At 45.7% G+C, this 18,370-nt stretch overlaps 1 protein-coding gene across 2 annotated transcripts in view; it reads left to right on the plus strand.

Annotated features, from left to right (window-relative positions):
* Nucleotides 1-10,255: 10,255 nt before the first annotated feature.
* The window catches only part of BCL2L11 (BCL2 like 11), a 44,810-nt gene continuing 36,695 nt past the window's right edge, over nt 10,256-18,370 (plus strand). For both annotated transcript variants that reach the window (XM_060754479.2, XM_060754480.2), the window contains exon 1: nt 10,256-10,342. The gene's annotated coding sequence lies outside the window, so the exon portion shown is untranslated. The remainder of the gene's footprint in view (nt 10,343-18,370) is intronic.

The following is an 18,370-nucleotide window of genomic DNA, read 5'->3' on the forward strand; positions in this document are numbered from 1 at the left end:
ATTTGATATATCTTAATTATGTATTTGGGGAGCTGTTTTTTTATTGTATATACCACCTTGAGACAATAATTCTGTATATTTTGGAGCAACCTCCCCTCCCCCAAATGTATACACTCGTAAGAGCATAGACAGTAATGGCATAAGACGGGGCAGGGGCTGCAATGTTTTCCAAAGCTGTCTACATACTTAACAATAATTCTAGAATTTCCTCCAGAATATATATAGATACACACATACACACACACCTAGAATATCCTATAATTTTGGATTTTAAAAATCAAAAATGTATACACACTTAGCAGAATAAAAAAAATTCAAATATAGAGAAATGTTGCAAAATTAGTAAGTTAAGTTTGCAGCTATAGGCTTTGACAAGGCAAGCAATGCTGCACTGCATTAAATAAAATGGTAAATTAAGATGGAATTTGTTAACCCCGGTGAAATTGTTATTCTTCAAGAGAAATGTATCTACTATCTACATAGCCTTCAAACGCTCGCATAATCACAACCAGTTGTTAATGAGTGTATCGATTTTGGGGGATATCCTCTATAACTCTGCTTCTTAAATAGTGGGTCTTGACCCCAATTGGGGTCTCCTTAAGTCAGTGTTGATGTCAGAAAAATTGGCAACAGGAAAAGGTTTCCGAAGGCCACCCATTTACCTAAATCTGTTGGCAACAATGTACAGTGTTTATAGTGGACTCTGCAGAAAATGTTTCCACAAAAAGGAAAATCAGTTTGCCTTTTCGCAAGTCTTGCATATGCTGAATTATTATTGGTAAACGTTTGGTTTTTATACCTATTTTACATACCTATATGCTGGGGTTATCAGATAGAAAGGTGTCTCAAATGGAATAAGTTTGGGAAGCCTTGCTCTATATGACATGTTGCAGTGAAGGTCAGATAAGGGCAGAGTTTGTGAGATTTGGTGGGGTGAAGAGGGGAGGAAGAGGGAGGCACTACAACATGTTTTAGCTTTAGTGAAAGAGGGTTGGCTCTACCATTAGGCAGAGGAAGTGCCTAATGGCAGGCCGATTTGGTGGCATTTGGAAAAGACAGCAAATTCTGCACATGCTTGCAAAGTTGTGGGCCATAGAAACTGATTAAAATGTATATTGGTTTTATAGAAATTTGATATTCTGAATACTCAAAATGGCCTCAGATTTGTTCTGTCACGTACAAGGGTTATCCAGAAAGTAAAGTTACAAGATTTTTTTAAATACAAAGAATGAACATATTTTGATAAAATTTACATGGATTGTAGCATAGGTATTACATTATTTTTCCACATAATCACCATTCAGTTCAATACACTCTGTCATCCGTGCAATGAGTTTTTGATGCTTGTGTCACAGAAGTTTCCCTCCATCTTTTCAGCCAGTTTGTCACTTTGATTTTCACCTCCTCCTAGTAGGAAAAGTGTTTTCTACCAAAGTGTTCCTTCAATTTAGTGAATAGATGATAGTCACTGAGTGCAAGATCAGGGCTGTGAGAGGGGTGGCTTAAAACATCTTGACCAAATGAAATCAACAACTCTTGTGTTGCATGAGCAGTGTATAGACGTGCATTGTCATGAAGGAGACAGACTCCTGCCATCAGCATCCCACGACGTTTGTTTTGGATGGCTCTGTGAAGTTTCTTCATGGTCTCACAATAGGTTCCATACCCATTTTGTCTCATGCTGTCGTGACATTATGTCTTCCCCATGAACTGAAATGATTTCCCAAGGAATTGCAGTGGCGTTCATGCCCTTAGCATTTAGGTACAATATTACAGCACGAACTTTGCACTTGGAGGGAAACATAATGAGGACGCTCATCTCTAACCTTCACGACAATGCCAGGTGATGAGCTACTGACGACTAGCACTGCTTGTACATTTCCACTGGCTTCCGACTACACAGCAGTGATTTCCCCCGTGAAAATTCCCCACAAGAGCTACGTGCCTTGTAACCTTACTTTCCGGATAACCCTCGTACAATGTTTTTCACCACTTGCTTTGGCGTTTTTACATTGTAAGATTTGTTTGGGGCATAAACAGAAAGAAAGTGATTAAAGTTTTCTTATAGAGTTGCAGAATATTTTAATTGGCTGATATGAAACACAGAAACGATTCTAAATCACTAGAAGCATCTGCACTTAAACAAAACAGAGTTACAGCTGAATTGATCACAATATCAAATTTGTGAAAGAACTATGGTACATTATTTTTATTGCATTTTTGAAATTCAACATCCATAAACATTTAAAACAGATACAATATTGAAAAAAGGTTTTTTTTTATCGTAGGCCTCTGTGTTATTATTATTACGGCTGCACCAATAGTATTACTGTTGCTACTATATTTCCATTGTCAGGGAAGAGAAAAAGCAACTGTGGGATTTGATGCCTTGGGCTAAAACATAATTGCCAGTATCATGTATCTTGGCCTGAGGAATTGGGGAGAAAGGGAACATCTTTCACTTCTCTGATTCAGGCAATAAAATGTCTTGTGCCAGCCCTGGGGGCCGTTGTGGGGGAGGGAGGGAGAAAAATGGAGTGTAATTTATATGTGAATCTGTTTTAAATGCACATCTATGCCGTCTTTACACCATAAACTCTTAAATCCTGTTGTTCATTTGAACTACAGTTGCTCCATCAAATCAACACAACTCAAGTATTGACTTAGCAAATGTTTATTGACTCACTAGATCCACTGTGGTTGAAGCTAACAGTTTGATTTAGGTAAGTGGAGGAATTAAGTGGCCCTCCAGGTATGTGCCTGCAAGTCATTCCTGACCTACTGTAACCCTAAGGCAACCCTATCCTCAGGTTTGTCTTGGCAAGATTTCTGCAGAAGGGGTTTGCCGTTGTCCCTCCCAAAGGCCCAGAATCTCACTTGCCAATGTTATTCAATGGGTTTCTATGGCTTTGTTATATGCCTGTGAAATGTGGACTCTCTACAGACATCGCACTCAACTCCTGGAACGATTCCATCAGCATTGCCTCCAAAAAATCCTGCGAATCTCTTCGGAAGACAAGCGGACAAATGTCTGTGAGCTGGAAAAAGCAAAGACTATCAGGATAGGAAAAGAGATTTAAAGATGGGTTTAAAGGTAACTTTAACAATTGTGGAATAGACACCAAGAACTGGGAAGCCCTGGCCCTTGAGCACTCTAACTGGAGGTCAGCTGTGACCAGCAGTGCTGCAGAATTCAAAGAGGCACAAATGGAGGGTGAAAGAGAGAAATGTACTAAGAGGAAGACGCATCAAGCCAACCCTGAACGGGACCACCTTTCACCTGAAAACCGATGCCCTTACTGTGGAAGAACATGCAGATCAAGAATAGGGGTCAACCGTCGCCTATGTATCCACTGCCAAGACACTACACTCGGAAGACCATCATATTCAGAGAACGAGGGATCGCCTAAGTAATGGCTTTTCTGGGATTTGAACTTTGATCTCTGAGAGCACTAGTCCATCACTTTTTAAGCACTACACCATGCTATAATTTCCATCAGCATACCCAACGGTGAACAGTTATAGGAACTGCAGTTCAGCAACATCCGTAGGGCTGCAACATTCCCACCTTTGGTTTTCGACATGGTTTTTACTCCAAAGTTGTGTTTGTTTTTTTTTAAAGAAAGGAGTATTGTTCCACATGTTAACATCCTGAAAGGTACTTAGGCAGGCGGAAGAGTGAGCTATTGTGTGGTAAACAGCTTGCCCAACTCCCTGTTGTGATACCTTTGTGGCACTGTGGGAGTGTTGGAGCGGAAAGGGGGAGGCCCTTGTTTGTGGTGAGTTATGAATGCAAGGTTGGTTTGGTTTAAGGAACTGGTGGTGGGTAATGAGCAAGAAGCACCACGAAGAAGCTGCATGGATGGCCTCTTATGTTTACAATGGAATCCTAGGTGTGGTTTCTGAAAGGGAATACCTGCTGTGAAGGTAGGATAAACAGTTTGGAGTGTGAAGAGGAGTTGGATTGGAGAGAAAAAATGATGCATACTTTCCACAATATGATCCCCATGTAGTATTTTGTACTATTACTTCCAGCATTCTTGATCTTCAGCCATGCCAGTTAGGACTGATGGGCATCAAAAGCCCAAAACCTGGAGGGTAGTAGTTTGGGGAAAGCTGACCAAGTGAATGAATCAATTGAGATGAAGTTGTGAAGGACCTCCCTTCTTCCATCAAACATAGCATTCAGAATAAGAAACAGACCAGATCCATGTTCAACCATGAAAAGCCATAGGCTTACATTGAACAAGTCTTTATTCTTTCCACCTCAGAGCAGCACAATGGTAAATATTGCAAGGAAATTTCCATCGCTGTTCATCTTAGGGTTGCCACAAGACAGAAACATCTTGAAGACATGAATCAAGAACATAACCACGACAGATGTTATTGAAAGTCCTGTTGGGGATTTTTGGGAGCCAGTGCAGATAAGAGTTGCAATTCAACAACAACTCTACATCAGGTCACTTTTTGTGTAAGAAAAGATTGACCATAATTAAGAGCATAGCACTATATACACATACAAAAGTAAGTTTTGCTGCCTCAGAGTGTGGTGGAGCCCTCTTCTTTGAATGTTTTAAAACAGACTAGATGGCAATCTGTCATTTTGAGTGTGTATTCCTGGAGGGCAGGGAGTTGGATTGGATGGCCCTTGTGGTCTTGTCCAACTTTATGATTTCACTGTTTTCCATGCACCTTATTTCCAAGACTGTCCACAGACTCCAAATGTTATTACATACTAGCTTGGGGACCTGGTGGTGCCTGGGTTATTTGAGAAAGGCATTGTTTGTTTTTCAAAGTTTGGCAATATCAGTTTGGTAACATGTAACACTATTTATTAGAAAAAAGCCAGTCTTTCCTTTTGTTTTTTATGAATGCCTCCATTAGAAAATGCATAAGGATGTGGATGAACTACAACTCCCAGATTCTCAGGGCAATCACCCCTAAACCCAACCAGTATTCACAGTTGGCCATGTTAGTTTGGTCCAGATCAGTTGCACGCTGGGTTCAGTATTCTCTGGATACCAGTTAAATCAGTCCCCCAAACCCCTCCAGTCTGTTCAGTTGCTGATTAATTCCTCTTTGTTTGCTGTAGGCTGTAAGAAAGGGTAGGAAAGGATTAAGGGAGAGGCAGTGGGCAGGGTCATGCAAATTCCACACAAGGAACCCTGGGATGCCTGTCTGTGGTGGAGGAAACACATCAAATCTAGGAAGAAATTATCCCCAAATGAAAGTATTCCTTGTGTGGCGGGCCGTAGTGTTTGGGGAGGACATTGGCAGTGTTTGGGGTGTATGGTCATGTTGCTCGCTCTACCCTGCAATGTCAGTTGAAGGATTGCCTTTGGAGGCTTCTCAGCACTTAGAACTGTAGTCTGGTTGTGGAGGCTGGAAGCTGTTTGTGTAAGTGGACACCTCCAACAAATACACATTTTTCACTTTTATTATGTGGATGGATGGATGGATGGATAGATGTGTATAGATTTTAATGCTGGGGAAGATTAATGTAGGGAGTTGTTAATTTGTTCAGTTGTTTCCAACTCTTTGTGATCTCATGGACCAGCCCATGGCAGAGCTCCCTGTTGGCTGTCACCACCCCCAGCTCCTTCAAGGTGAATCCAGTCACTTCAAGGATGCCAGAACATGGTCATACAGCCTGGAAAGCTCACAGTAACCCAGATTTGGGCTCAATCACCACTTGGATGGGATGCAACATGGGTATGCTAGTTTGAGTCCTGCAAAAGATAGTATATAAATGTATTAAATCTTTCAGATGATTCATGTCTGTGGGAATTAACTTTAGCGTGGTGTTTACTTCCTGTTTGACATCTATTACACTGTCACCATCTTTCTCTCTGCTTAAGAGTCTTATCTGGAAGACCTTCCCCCTTACTTTGCGTCCAGAGTAACTGCCAGCAGCATTACTCCTACCTTCCAACTCTCACACTCCAATCTCTATTGTTCTTGTATCTCCTGCACCACTCTCCTCTTTCAACAACTCCAGGGAATTTACAACCCCTGCTGTAGTAAAGCACAGCCCCGCCTTTAAAGCCCCAAATCAGCTGAAGGAGAGGGCACCTGGTGTCTCATAATGTATCAGCACTGTGATTGTTTAGACAGGCAGCTGGCCAAGGAGAGAGAGGCTAGTAAAAGGAAAGAGGCCAGCAGCCTTGACTGTTTACAGACCTGTTACCAATAAGACATGCAAAACTTTGCACTGCCTCTCCTGCTGGTGCCTCCAGTTTGAGAAACAGTAGCTCAGGGCAGAATTGTTATCTTTTGCGTTTCTCTCCTTTCCATCCTTCTAGTACAGGGTTTCTCAACCTTCCTAATGCCACGACCCCTTAATATAGTTCCTCATTTTGACCCCCAATCATAAAATTATTTTCATTACTACTTCATAGCTGTAATTTTGCTACAGTTACAAACTGCAATGTAAATATCTGATATCCAGGATGTGTTTTCATTCACTGGGCCAAATTTGGCACAAATACCCAATACACTCAAATTTGAATACTGGTGGGGTTTGTGGGGGAATTGATTTTGCCATTTGGGAGTTGTAGTTGCTGGGATTTACAGTTCACCTACAATCAAAGAGCATTCTGAACTCCACCAACGATGGAATTGAACCAAACTTGGTGCACTGAACTCCCATGATCAACAGAAAATACTGGAAGGGTCTGGTGGTCATTGACCTTGAGTTTTGGTGTTGTAGTTCACCTACATCCAGAGAGCACTGTGGACACAAATATTGATGGATCAAATTTGGCACAGATACTCAAAATTTCCAAATGTGAACAGTGGTGGAGTTTGGGGAAAATAGACCTCGACATTTGGGAGTTGCTGGGATTTATAGTTCACCTACAATCAAGAAGTATTCTGAATCCCTCCAATAATAGAATTGGGCCAAACTTTCCACACAGAACCCTCATGACCAACAGAAAATACTGGAAGAGTTTGGTGGGCATTGACCTTGAGTATTGGAGTTGTAGTTCACTTACATCCAGAGAGCAGGAGGAGGGCTTTTGGTGGGAGGATTTGTCGTCCGTTTCCAAAAATGAAAAGAAGTACAGACTGCAAGATCTTCTGCCTTCTCTGGCAAAGGGGTTCCTAAGACCATCAGAAATATGTGTTTTCAGTTGGTCTTTGGTGACCCCTCTGAAACCCCCTCGCAGTCCCGACCCCCAAGTTGAGAAACACTGTTCTAGGATCTTTTAGCAACACAATTCTGTCAGATAAGATCCAAGAGACTGAGAAGCAGCAGAGAGAAGTGTCCTCAAACTTTAGTAGGGAATTAGAACCTGGATTTCTTGCATTCAAGACACAGCACCACTACCTCACATTGGATCTCATTTTAGATATTTAGACAGAGCAAGAAACACAGCAGCTGCATGTGGAGGAATTGTGGGGCTCAGATCTGAATCAGTGGAAAGCTTTGGTGGGTGAACGCCATAGTGAAAGAGTGCAAGATTGCAAGTTGTTGTGAGTCTGGAATGGGGCAACCAGACAAAGGTGCCCAGAGAGAGCATGGAGGCAGTGCAGTATTTCTCTACACAGAACACAAGGGAAGAACAAAAAGTCATGACAATGTACAGACTGAAGGAAGAGTAGAAAACAAAAGGCAGCATGTGGCAAGTTTATGTGGAGCTCAAAGCTAGAGGAGTTGGGAAACAAAAAAAGCCATTTAGGGAGGCTGTGGGAAAATCTGGACATGAATAAGGAAGAATATAGCGAGGGACTCAGGAATGGGCCTTCCAGGTGTTTTGGACTTCCACCATTCCTGACAGCCTTAGGTCCTTTCCCCCCTCAGCTGCTTAAGGAAGGGGCCTGATGCTGTTAGGAACGGTGGGAGTTGAAGTCCAAAACATCTGGAAGGCCCAAGTTGGCCCATGCCTGGTCCATCTTCCAAGAGTGGGGCAATTTGTGTGGGCAGTTTTCCTGTGCAACACTGCCCTGTGCTTCACCCTTGAGAGGCAGGTGAAGAATCATAGAGTTGGAAGAGACCTGGTGGGCCATCCAGTTCAACCCCATTCTGCCAAGAAGTGGGAAAACTGCAAAGCACCCCAGATAGATGGCCACCCAGCTTCTGTTTAAAAGCTTCCACCAAACTCCAGGGCAGAGTGTTCCACTGTTGAACAGGTCTCACAGGAAGTTCTTCCTTATGTTCAGGTGGAATCTCCTCTCTTTCCTGTAGTTTGAAGCCATTGTTTTGTGTCCTAGTCTCCAGGGCAGCAGAAAACAAGCCTATTCCCTACTCCCTATGACTTCCCCACACATATTTATACATGGCCCTCATTAAGTCCAATTTACCTGTCTGAACGTATCCTTCCCTGTGAGCCATCAAGATTACTAAGATCGTCTGGAGGGGCCCTGCTCTCGATCCCACTGGCCTCACAGGCATGGCTGGTGGAGACGAGAGACAGGGCCTTCTTGGTGGCGGCCCCTTGACTCTGGAACTCCCTTCCACTGGAGATCAGAAGTGCCCCTTCGATCTTAATGTTCAGGAAACAGGTGAAAACCTGGCTTTGGGGATTGGCATTCGACAAATGAGCCATGATCCTGTGATATGGATGGATGATGACAAATAATGACTTTAATGACGACTGACCACTGTAATCATATGATTGTATTTTTGCCATTTTAACTGTTTCAATGTTTTAATGTGATTTAGAAATATGATGTTTTAATGACGGTCTGTAATACTGATGTTGGAAACTGGCCTGAGTCCCTCGAATGGAGGTGAGAAGACCAGTATACAAAACTACTAAATAAATAAATAAGTCTCCTCTCAGCCTTCTCTTCTGCAGGCTAAACATACACAGCTCTTTAAGCCGCTCCTCATAGGGCTTGTTCTCCAGACCCTTGATCATTTTAGTCACCTTCCTCTGGACACATTCCAGCTTGACAATATCTCTCTTCAATTGTGTTGCCCAGAATTGGACATAGTGTGATTCCAGATGTGGTCTGACCAAGGCAGAATAGAGAGGTAGCCTGACTTCCCTGAATCTAGACACTACACTCTTTTGATGCGGGCCAAAATCCCATTGGCTTTTTTTTTTTTTGCCACTGCATGAGATTGTTGGTTCATGTTTAACTTGTCGTCCAGGAGGACTCCAAGAAGAATCCCCCTCCCCAGCCACTCAGGGCTGAGGCTCTGCTGTGCTTTGGGGCTGCCTTGTTGGCAAGAGGGTGGCTCTCTCTGCTGGAGAGGGAGCCCAGACTGCCACTGAAGAGAGGAAGGTGGCTTTCCTTTTCTCTCTCTCTCTCGAGGAGAGGAGAGAGCGGGGCCACGTAAGTCCATCAGCAGAGGAGGAGGAGGAGCAGGGCGAAGAAAGCTGTGCTTTGGGAAGAGGAAGGCGGAGGCGCAACCCTCCCAGAGCGCGAGGGATTGTTTGGGGACAGAGAAAGAAAGAAGGCGAGTGGCCCCAAAAGAGAAGAAGGGAGTGGGCTCTCTTGCGCTTTCCAGGAGGCAGAACCGGGCGTCGATGTTCCCATGTTAACAGGAGGAGGAGGAGGAGGAAGACCCTCCCTCCTTCCTCTCTCTCGCCTCCCCGTCCCCGTCTCCACAGCTTATTCTGCGGGAAGTTTCCACGCAGGGCTGCCGTTTTCCCTTCGTACCCCCGGGGGCGCCTCAAGAGCGCCCCTCGGGGCTTGGCGCTATACGCAGATGCGTCTCTTGCCTCTTGCTTCAGCCGCCCCTGAGGAAGAGGAGGGGGGGGGGAGTGTGGTGGGGAAGGGGATTGGAGCCCCTGTTTAGGGTGGGCGAAAGGGAGGGGGCTCCGAGAGGAGGGGCTTCTCTCCCTCTCTCGGCTTTGCTTGGCTGCCTTTCCCTTTGACGAAGCGCGGCGTCAGGTGGTGCCACGAGAAACGCGCGTGTTGCCAGGCTTCGCGGGAAGGAAAGCAAGAAGGCAGGGGGAAAGGGGGGGGCGTGCCCTAAGACTCGGGTGGCAAAGGAACAACAACAACAAGGAGGAGGAGGAAGAGGCAGGAGTATATAGCGTCTTCCTGGGGACACAGAGAGAGCAGAGGGTGTGTTTGCTTCTCTCTGTGTGTGTATGTGTGTCGTGCGCGTGCGGAGGGCGCGCTCCAGGGCTGAGTTTGTAAACACTGGCCTCGCGCGGTGGGCGGAGCCTTGAGCGTGGTGGCCTCGCCCTGATTGGCCTCCCTCCTCCTCTTCCTCCTCCCCTTCGTTTGGAGAGAGAGAGAGAGAGAGTGAGAGAGAGAGAAAGAAAGAGAGAGGCAAAGGCAAAGGCAGGCAGAGCGCGGAGTGGGTGCCCTCCTGGCCTCTCGGTGCCAGAGTCGCCTTTGGAGATGAGGACTTCGGAGCTCTGAAAACACAAAGCCAAGCGTAAGTGGAGCCCCTTCTGGGTCGGCTGCCTTCCCCCCTTTCTCCCTCTTGCCTTTCTTTCTGGCTCTGCCCTTCTCCCTCCTCTCTTGCTCCCTCTTTCCTTTCTGGCTCTGCCCATCTCCCTCCTCTCTTCCTTTGTTGGGCGACAAGCGAGTTTGGGCTCCTTCGCGAGTCCCTTCCCTTCGTGGGCTTTCCCCCCAGTTCGTCCCCCTCTCCATCCACACCTTTTGTGTGCTTTCCTTCTCGGGATGCTTTGCTCCAACTCGGGCCCTTTTCCAACCTGTTGTTGGCTGGCGCCGAGCAAGCGCTTCTCACACTGCGGCTTCACCAACACAATTTCACCACACTCGAGAAGAATGAATCCGCTTTCAATCCGGGGTTTGTAGTTTAGGGAGGCTGTTAAAGTCTCCTCCCTAAACTACAGATCCCTCCAGAATTTTGCAAGGAGGCAGAAACCGGATTGAAAGTGGATTCAGTCTGGAGTGTGAGGAGGTGCTTCATCACTCCACAACAGGTTGAAAGGGGAAATCAACAAAGGTGAGGGTGTTCTGCACAGTCACCGAGCCGTGCTTTGTTTTGTCTGGAGTCGCCTTATTTGGGGGGGGGGGGGTTGGTTTGGCTAGCCAATCCCGCCCCCAAGAGAGAGCAAAACACCCTGGCTTTGGGAGGAGGAGGAGAAGCAGCCTCCTCGGATGCGTTTCCCGTGCGCCTTCCTTCTCTTTCTTCCGAAGCCCTTGTAAACACAGCGCAGGGTCTGGCCAAGGAGGAGGAGGAGTGAGCTGAGGAGCACCAACTCTCTCTCTCTCTCCATTGTGACGCACTTTACAACCGAGGTCTCTTGCCAAATCTCCCAGACTTGCTGCCATCAGCATATTCGGCCGAACAATGGAGCGGGAGCCTGGCCCACTCGCTTGGCTTCCCCCGTCCGGAGGCGCAAGCCCAGCGCCGGCTCCCTCCACGTTTCCAGCCCCGGTCCTTCTCTCGCTCTCGATCCCAGTTCAAGCCTGGGTTCCTTTTCTCAAAAAGCGTGCAGTCGCCCCTTTCTTTTTCTCTCTCCTTCCCCCCAAAACACAGCTCGACTTGGAGCCCTGGCAGTGGTGGCCAGCAAGCCCTGCCTTCAAACTTTTTTGTTGTTGCTGTTTTGATTTTGACTGAAGGACTCTTTCTAGGCGCCTAGTTCTTTTCTCTTTCACATTTTAGACTTCTTCTTGACCTCTTCCACACAACCCTAGAATATCGAGGCAGAAAATCCCACATTATCTGAGTGTGGGTTCAGATATCCTAGTTCAAAGCAGATATTGTTTATTTATTTATTTATTTGGCAGTTTTGTATACTGGTCTTCTCACCTCCATTCTCACCTCCATTCGAGGGACTCAGGCCGGTTTCCAACATCAATATTACAGACAGTCATTAAAACAGTGTTTCTCAACCTTCCTAATGCTGTGACCCCTTAATCCAGTTCCTCATGTTGTGGTGACCCCCAAACTAAACATCATTTTTCTTGCTATTTCATAGCTGGAAGTTTGCTACTGTTAGGAATCGTAATGTAAATATCTGATATGCAGGATGTATGTTCATTCCACAGTAGTAGATCTGGTGGTCATCTGATGTGAAGTTGCCCATTCCAGTCCATTTCAGTTCGCTGACCCCCAGAATGTCTATCTTTAGTCTTGACATCTCACCAATAACAACATCCAATTTGCCCTGGCTCATAGATCTTACATTCCAGGTTCCTATGGTGTGTTGATCTTTAGAACATCGGATTCGTCGTTCGCCTCCAGTACCGTCGGCCGCTAGCCTTCCTTTCGGCTTTGAGCTAGCTGCGTCATCACATCTGGGGCTAGTTGAACTTATCCTCAGTTCCTCCCCAGTAGCATTTTGGCCATCTTCCGACCTGGGAGTCCCATCTTCCAATGGCATACCGACATATCTCTGGTTGTACTGGTCCATTTAGTTTTCTTGGCAAGGATACTGGAGTGGTTTGCCATTGCCTTCCCCAGGGATCACGCTTGGTCTGACCTCTCTGCCACAACCGTCCCGTCTTGGGTGGCCCTTCACGGTTTCGCTCATGACATCATTGAGGTGCTCAAGCTCCAGCGCCCCGACAAGGCGGTGATCCTTTGCTGGAGATTTTCTGAACATTCCTTTTCTGATCCTTTTCTGAACATTCAGAACTGCACCAACGATGGAATTGTTGACACACAGAACTCCCATGACCAAGAGGAACATCGAAGAAATGGAGTAGCCTTCATAATTAATAAGAAATTCGCTAAAGCGGTGCTTGGATACAACCCAAAAAATGACAGAATGATCTCAATTCGAGTGCAAGGAAAGCCTTTCAACATCACAGTGATCCAAATATACGCCCCAACCACAGCTGCTGAAGAAGCAGAAGTAGATCAGTTCTATGAGGATCTGCAGGAACTACTGGATAATACACCAAAAAGAGACATTATTTTCATTACAGGAGACTGGAATGCCAAGGTGGGAAGTCAAATGACAACTGGGATCACAGGCAAGCATGGTCTGGGAGAACAAAATGAAGCGGGACGCAGGCTGATAGAATTCTGCCAGGAAAACTCGCTGTGTATAACGAATACTCTCTTCCAACAACCTAAAAGACGGCTTTATACATGGACCTCACCAGATGGTCAACACCGAAATCAGATTGACTACATCCTTTGCAGCCAAAGGTGGCGGACATCCATCCAGTCAGTGAAAACAAGACCTGGGGCTGACTGTAGCTCAGATCACGAACTTCTTATTGCCCAATTTAGAATAAAACTAAAGAGATCAGGGAAAATACACAGACCAGTTAGATATGATCTCACTAACATTCCGAGCGAATATACAGTGGAAGTGAAGAACAGATTTGAAGGACTAGATTTAGTAAACAGAGTCCCAGAAGAACTATGGACAGAAGTCCGCGACATTGTTCAGGAGGCGGCAACAAAGTACGTTCCAAAGAAAAAGAAAACCAAGAAGGCAAAATGGTTGTCTGCTGAGACACTGGAAGTAGCCCAAGAAAGGAGGAAAGCAAAAGGAAACAGTGAAAAGGGGAGATATGCCCAGTTAAATGCGCAATTCCAGAGGTTAGCCAGAAGAGATAAGGAACTATTTTTAAATAAGCAATGCATGGAAGTGGAAGAAGACAACAGAATAGGAAGGACAAGAGACCTCTTCCAGAAAATTAGAAACATTGGAGGTAAATTTCAGGCAAAAATTGGTATGATAAGAAACAAAGATGGCAGGGACCTAACAGAAGCTGAAGAGATCAAGAGAAGGTGGCGAGACTATACAGAAGATCTGTATAGGAAGGATAACAATATCGAGGATAGCTTTGACAGTGTGGTGAATGAATTAGAACCAGACATCCTGAGGAGTGAGGTTGAATGGGCCTTAAGAAGCATTGCTAACAACAAGGCAGCAGGAGATGATGGGATCCCAGCTGAACTGTTTAAAATCTTAAAAGATGATGCTGTCAAGGTGATGCATGCCATTTGCCAGCAAATATGGAAAACACAAGAATGGCCATCAGACTGGAAAAAATCAACTTATATCCCCATACCAAAAAAGGGAAATGCGAAAGACTGCTCAAACTTCCGTACAGTGGCCCTTATTTCTCATGCCAGTAAGGTAATGCTCAAGATCCTGCAAGGAAGACTCCAGCAATACATGGAGCGAGAGTTGCCAGACGTTCAAGCTGGGTTTAGAAAAGGCAGAGGAACAAGAGACCAGATTGCCAATATCCGCTGGATAATGGAGAAAGGCAGGGAGTTTCAGAAAAACATCTACTTCTGCTTCATTGACTATTCTAAAGCCTTTGACTGTGTGGATCATAATAAATTGTGGCAAGTTCTTGGTGGGATGGGCATACCAAGCCACCTTGTCTCTCTCCTGAGGAATCTGTACAAGGACCAAGTAGCAACAGTCAGAACTGACCACGGAACAACAGACTGGTTCAAGATTGGGAAAGGCGTACGGCAAGGCTGCATACTCTCACCCAACCTTTTTAACTTGTATGCAGAACACATCATGCGAGGATGTGCGGGGCTTGATGAATGCAAAGCTGGGGTGAAAATTGCTGGAAGAAACATTAACAACCTCAGATATGCAGATGACACCACTCTGATGGCCGAAAGCGAGGAGGAGCTGAGGAGCCTTCTAATCAAGGTGAAAGAAGAAAGCGCAAAAGCCGGGTTGCAGCTAAACGTCAAAAAAACCAAGATTATGGCAACAAGAATGATTGACAACTGGAAAATAGAGGGAGAAACCGTGGAGGCCGTGACAGACTTTGTATTTCTAGGCGCAAAGATTACTGCAGATGCAGACTGTGGCCAGGAAATCAGAAGACGCTTACTTCTTGGGAGGAGAGCAATGTCCAGTCTCGATAAAATAGTGAAGAGTAGAGACATCAGACTGGCAACAAAGATCCGCCTAGTCAAAGCCATGGTATTCCCTGTCGTCACCTACGGATGTGAGAGCTGGACCTTAGGGAAGGCTGAGCGAAGGAAGATCGATGCTTTTGAGCTGTGGTGTTGGAGGAAAGTGCTGAGAGTGCCTTGGACTGCGAGAAGATCCAACCAGTCCATCCTCCAGGAAATAAAGCCCGACTGCTCACTGGAGGGAAGGATACTAGAGACAAAGTTGAAGTACTTTGGCCACATCATGAGGAGACAGCAAAGCCTGGAGAAGACAATTATGCTGGGGAAAGTGGAAGGCAAAAGGAAGAGGGGCCGACCAAGGGCAAGATGGATGGATGGCATCCTTGAAGTGACTGGACTGACCTTGAGGGAGCTGGGGGTGGTAACGGCCGACAGGGAGCTCTGGCGTAGGCTGGTCCATGAGGTCACGAAGAGTCGGAGACGACTGAACGAATGAACAACAACAACATGTTCATTCACTGGACCAAATTGGGCACAAATACCCAATACGCACAAATTTGAATACTGGTTGGGTTGGGAGGAATATTGATTTTGTCATTAGGGAGTTGTAGTTGCTGGGATTTATAGTTCACCTACAATCAAAGAACATTCAGAACTGCACCAACGATGGAATTGTTGACACACAGAACTCCCATGACCAACAAGGGTTTGGTGGGCATTGACCTTGAGTGTAGGAGTTGTAGTTCACCTACATCCAGAGAGCACTGTGGACTCAAACAATGATGGATCTGGACCAAACTTGGCACGAATACTCAATATGCCCAAATGTGAACACTAGTGGAGTTTAGGAAAAATAGACCTTGAGATTTAGGAGTTGGAGTTGCTGGGACTTATAGTTCACCTCCAATTAAAGAGCATTCTGAACTCCACCCACGATTGAATTGAACCAAACTTGGCACACAGAACTCCCATGGACAACAGAAAATAATGGGTTTTCAGATGGTCTTTGGTGACCCCTCTGACACCACTTCATGACCCCCCCAGGGGTCCCGACCCCCAGGTTGAGAAACACTGCATTAAAACATCACATTCTAAATCACACTAAAACATTAAAATAGCAAAATACAATCATATAATTACAGTGGTCAGTCGTCATCTAAAATCATTATTTGTCGTCATCCATCCATGTCACAGGATCATGGCTCATTCGTCGAATGCCAATCCCCAAAGCCAAGTTTTCACCTGTTTCCTGAACCTTAAGATTGAAGGGGCAGTTCTGATCTCCAGTGGGAGGGAGTTCCAGAGTCGAGGGGCCACCACCAAGAAGACCGTCTCTCGTCCCCACCAGCCGTGCCTGTGAGGCCGGTGGGATCGAGAGCAGGGCCCCTCCAGACAATCTTAGCAATCTAGAAGGTTCATAGGGGAGGATACGTTCGGACAGGTAAATTGGGCCGGAATTGTTTAGGGCTTTATAGGTTAAGACCAGCACTTTCAATTGTGCTCGGAAGCTGACTGGCAGCCAGTGGAGCTGGCGCAACAGAGGAGTAGTATGCTCCCTGTACCCCGCTCCCGTTAGTAGTCTGGCTGCCGCAAGTATTGTGGGATTTTCTACTTTGATATTCTGGGATATAGGGCTGTGTGGAAGGGCCCTTGCTCGTTGGCTTCTCACCTAGACTTTGTGTCACCAAATAGCCCCTTTTAGGGCTCTTCCACACAGCCATATAACCCAGAATATCAGGGTAGAAAATTCCACAATATCTGCTTTGAATTGGGTTAGCTGAGTCCACACTCAGGGCCCTCCCACACAGGCCTATATCCCAGAATATCAAGGTAGAAAAATCCCACATTATCTGAGTATGGAGTCAGATACCCCAGTTCAAAGCAGATATTGTGGGATTTTCTGCCTTGATGTAGAATCTTAGAGTTGGAAGAGATGTTGTGGGGCATCCAGTCCAACCCCCTGCCAAGAAGCAGGAAAATCACATTGAAAGCACTCCCAACAGATGGCCATCCAACTTGTTTAAAAAACCTCCACCACACTCCGGGGGTACAGAGTTCCACTACTGAACAGCTATCACAGTCGGCCCTATATTCTGGGATATAGGTCTGTGTGGAAAGGCCCTTGCTCTTTGGCTGCTCACCTAGATATTTTGTCACCAAATAACCCTTTTTAGGGTCTTTCCACACATCCTTATAACCCAGAATATCAAGGTAGAATATGCCACATTTTCTGCTTTGAACTGGAATATATGGCACCGTGGACTCAAATAACCCAATTCAAAGCAGATATTGTGGGATTTTCTGCCTTGATATTCTGGGATATTTAGCTATGTGGAAGGGCCCTTGATCTTTGGCATCTCACCAAGACTTTTTTTTGTCACCGAATAGCCCTTTTAGGGCCCTTCCACACAGCCATATAACCCAGAATATCAAGGCAGAAAATTCCACATTATCTGAGTGTGGACTCGTGTAACCCAGGGCTGTGTCCCTAGGTAGTAGAGGCTAACACAGGCATGGGTCAGTCCTCCAGGCGTTTTGGACTTCAGCTCCCACCATTCTTAACAGCCTCAGGCCCTTTCCTTTTCCCCCTCATCTGCTTAAGCACAGGGAATTGGTTAACAGCCTCTGTTCCTTGGCTCAGACAACCTCCACTCCTTTGGAACTTCTTTTTTCAAGGATCATCAGATGCTGTGGCTTCAGCCCAGGTTGAAGGCAACTATCTGAGGCTAAAATCAGCACAAAGCCAAGCAGTGATCAGGGGATATGGAAACAGCTAGGCATGAAGTGCATCTACCTACTGACCTGGTAGAAAAGGAAGGGACCTGAGGCTGTTATGAATGGCAGAAGTCCAAAACACCTGAAGTTGGCCTATGCCTGAGCTAACACCTTCAGTCCTGCCAACTTCTTTATTGAGTTGCTGAGAGTTTTCTGGGCTGTATGGCCATGTTCTAGAGGCATTCTCTCCTGACGTTTTGCCCACATCTGTGGCAGGCATCCTCAGAGGTTGTGAGGTCTGTTGGGAACTAGGCAGGTGAGGTTTATATATATCTGTGGAATGTCCGGGGTGGGAGAAAAAACTCTTGTCTGCCTGAGGCAAATGTGAATGTTGCAATTGGCTACCTCGATTAGTACTGACTAGCCTTGCAGATCAAAGCCTGGCAGCTACCTGCCTGGAGGGAATCCTTTGTTGGGAGGTGTTAACTGGCCCTGATTGCTCAGCCATAGCAGAGCACTTGATGAACCAATATGGACACAGCATATTATTTGACAACACAGAAATGCTGGACCACTAACGACTACCATGTCAGACTACACAGAGAAGCCACTGAAATCTACCAGCATGTGGACAATTTCAGCAGAAAGGAGGAAATCGTGAAAATGAACAAAATCTGGTTGTTGCTGTTTATTTGCTCAGTTGTTTCTAACTCTTTGTAAAGAACAAGAGACCAAATTGCCAATATCCGCAGGATAATGGAGGACGGCAGGGAGTTTTAGAAAAACATTTATTTCTGTTTTATTGACTATTCTAGAGACTATTCAAGTCACCTTGTCTGTCTCCTGAGGAATCTGTATAACTAACAAGTAGCAACAGTAAGATCAGTAAGAACAGAACTTGGAACAAACAGACTGGTTCAAGATTGG

This window comes from Anolis sagrei, chromosome 1, assembly GCF_037176765.1.
Source record: "Anolis sagrei isolate rAnoSag1 chromosome 1, rAnoSag1.mat, whole genome shotgun sequence".
NCBI classification, from domain to species: domain Eukaryota; kingdom Metazoa; phylum Chordata; class Lepidosauria; order Squamata; family Dactyloidae; genus Anolis; species Anolis sagrei.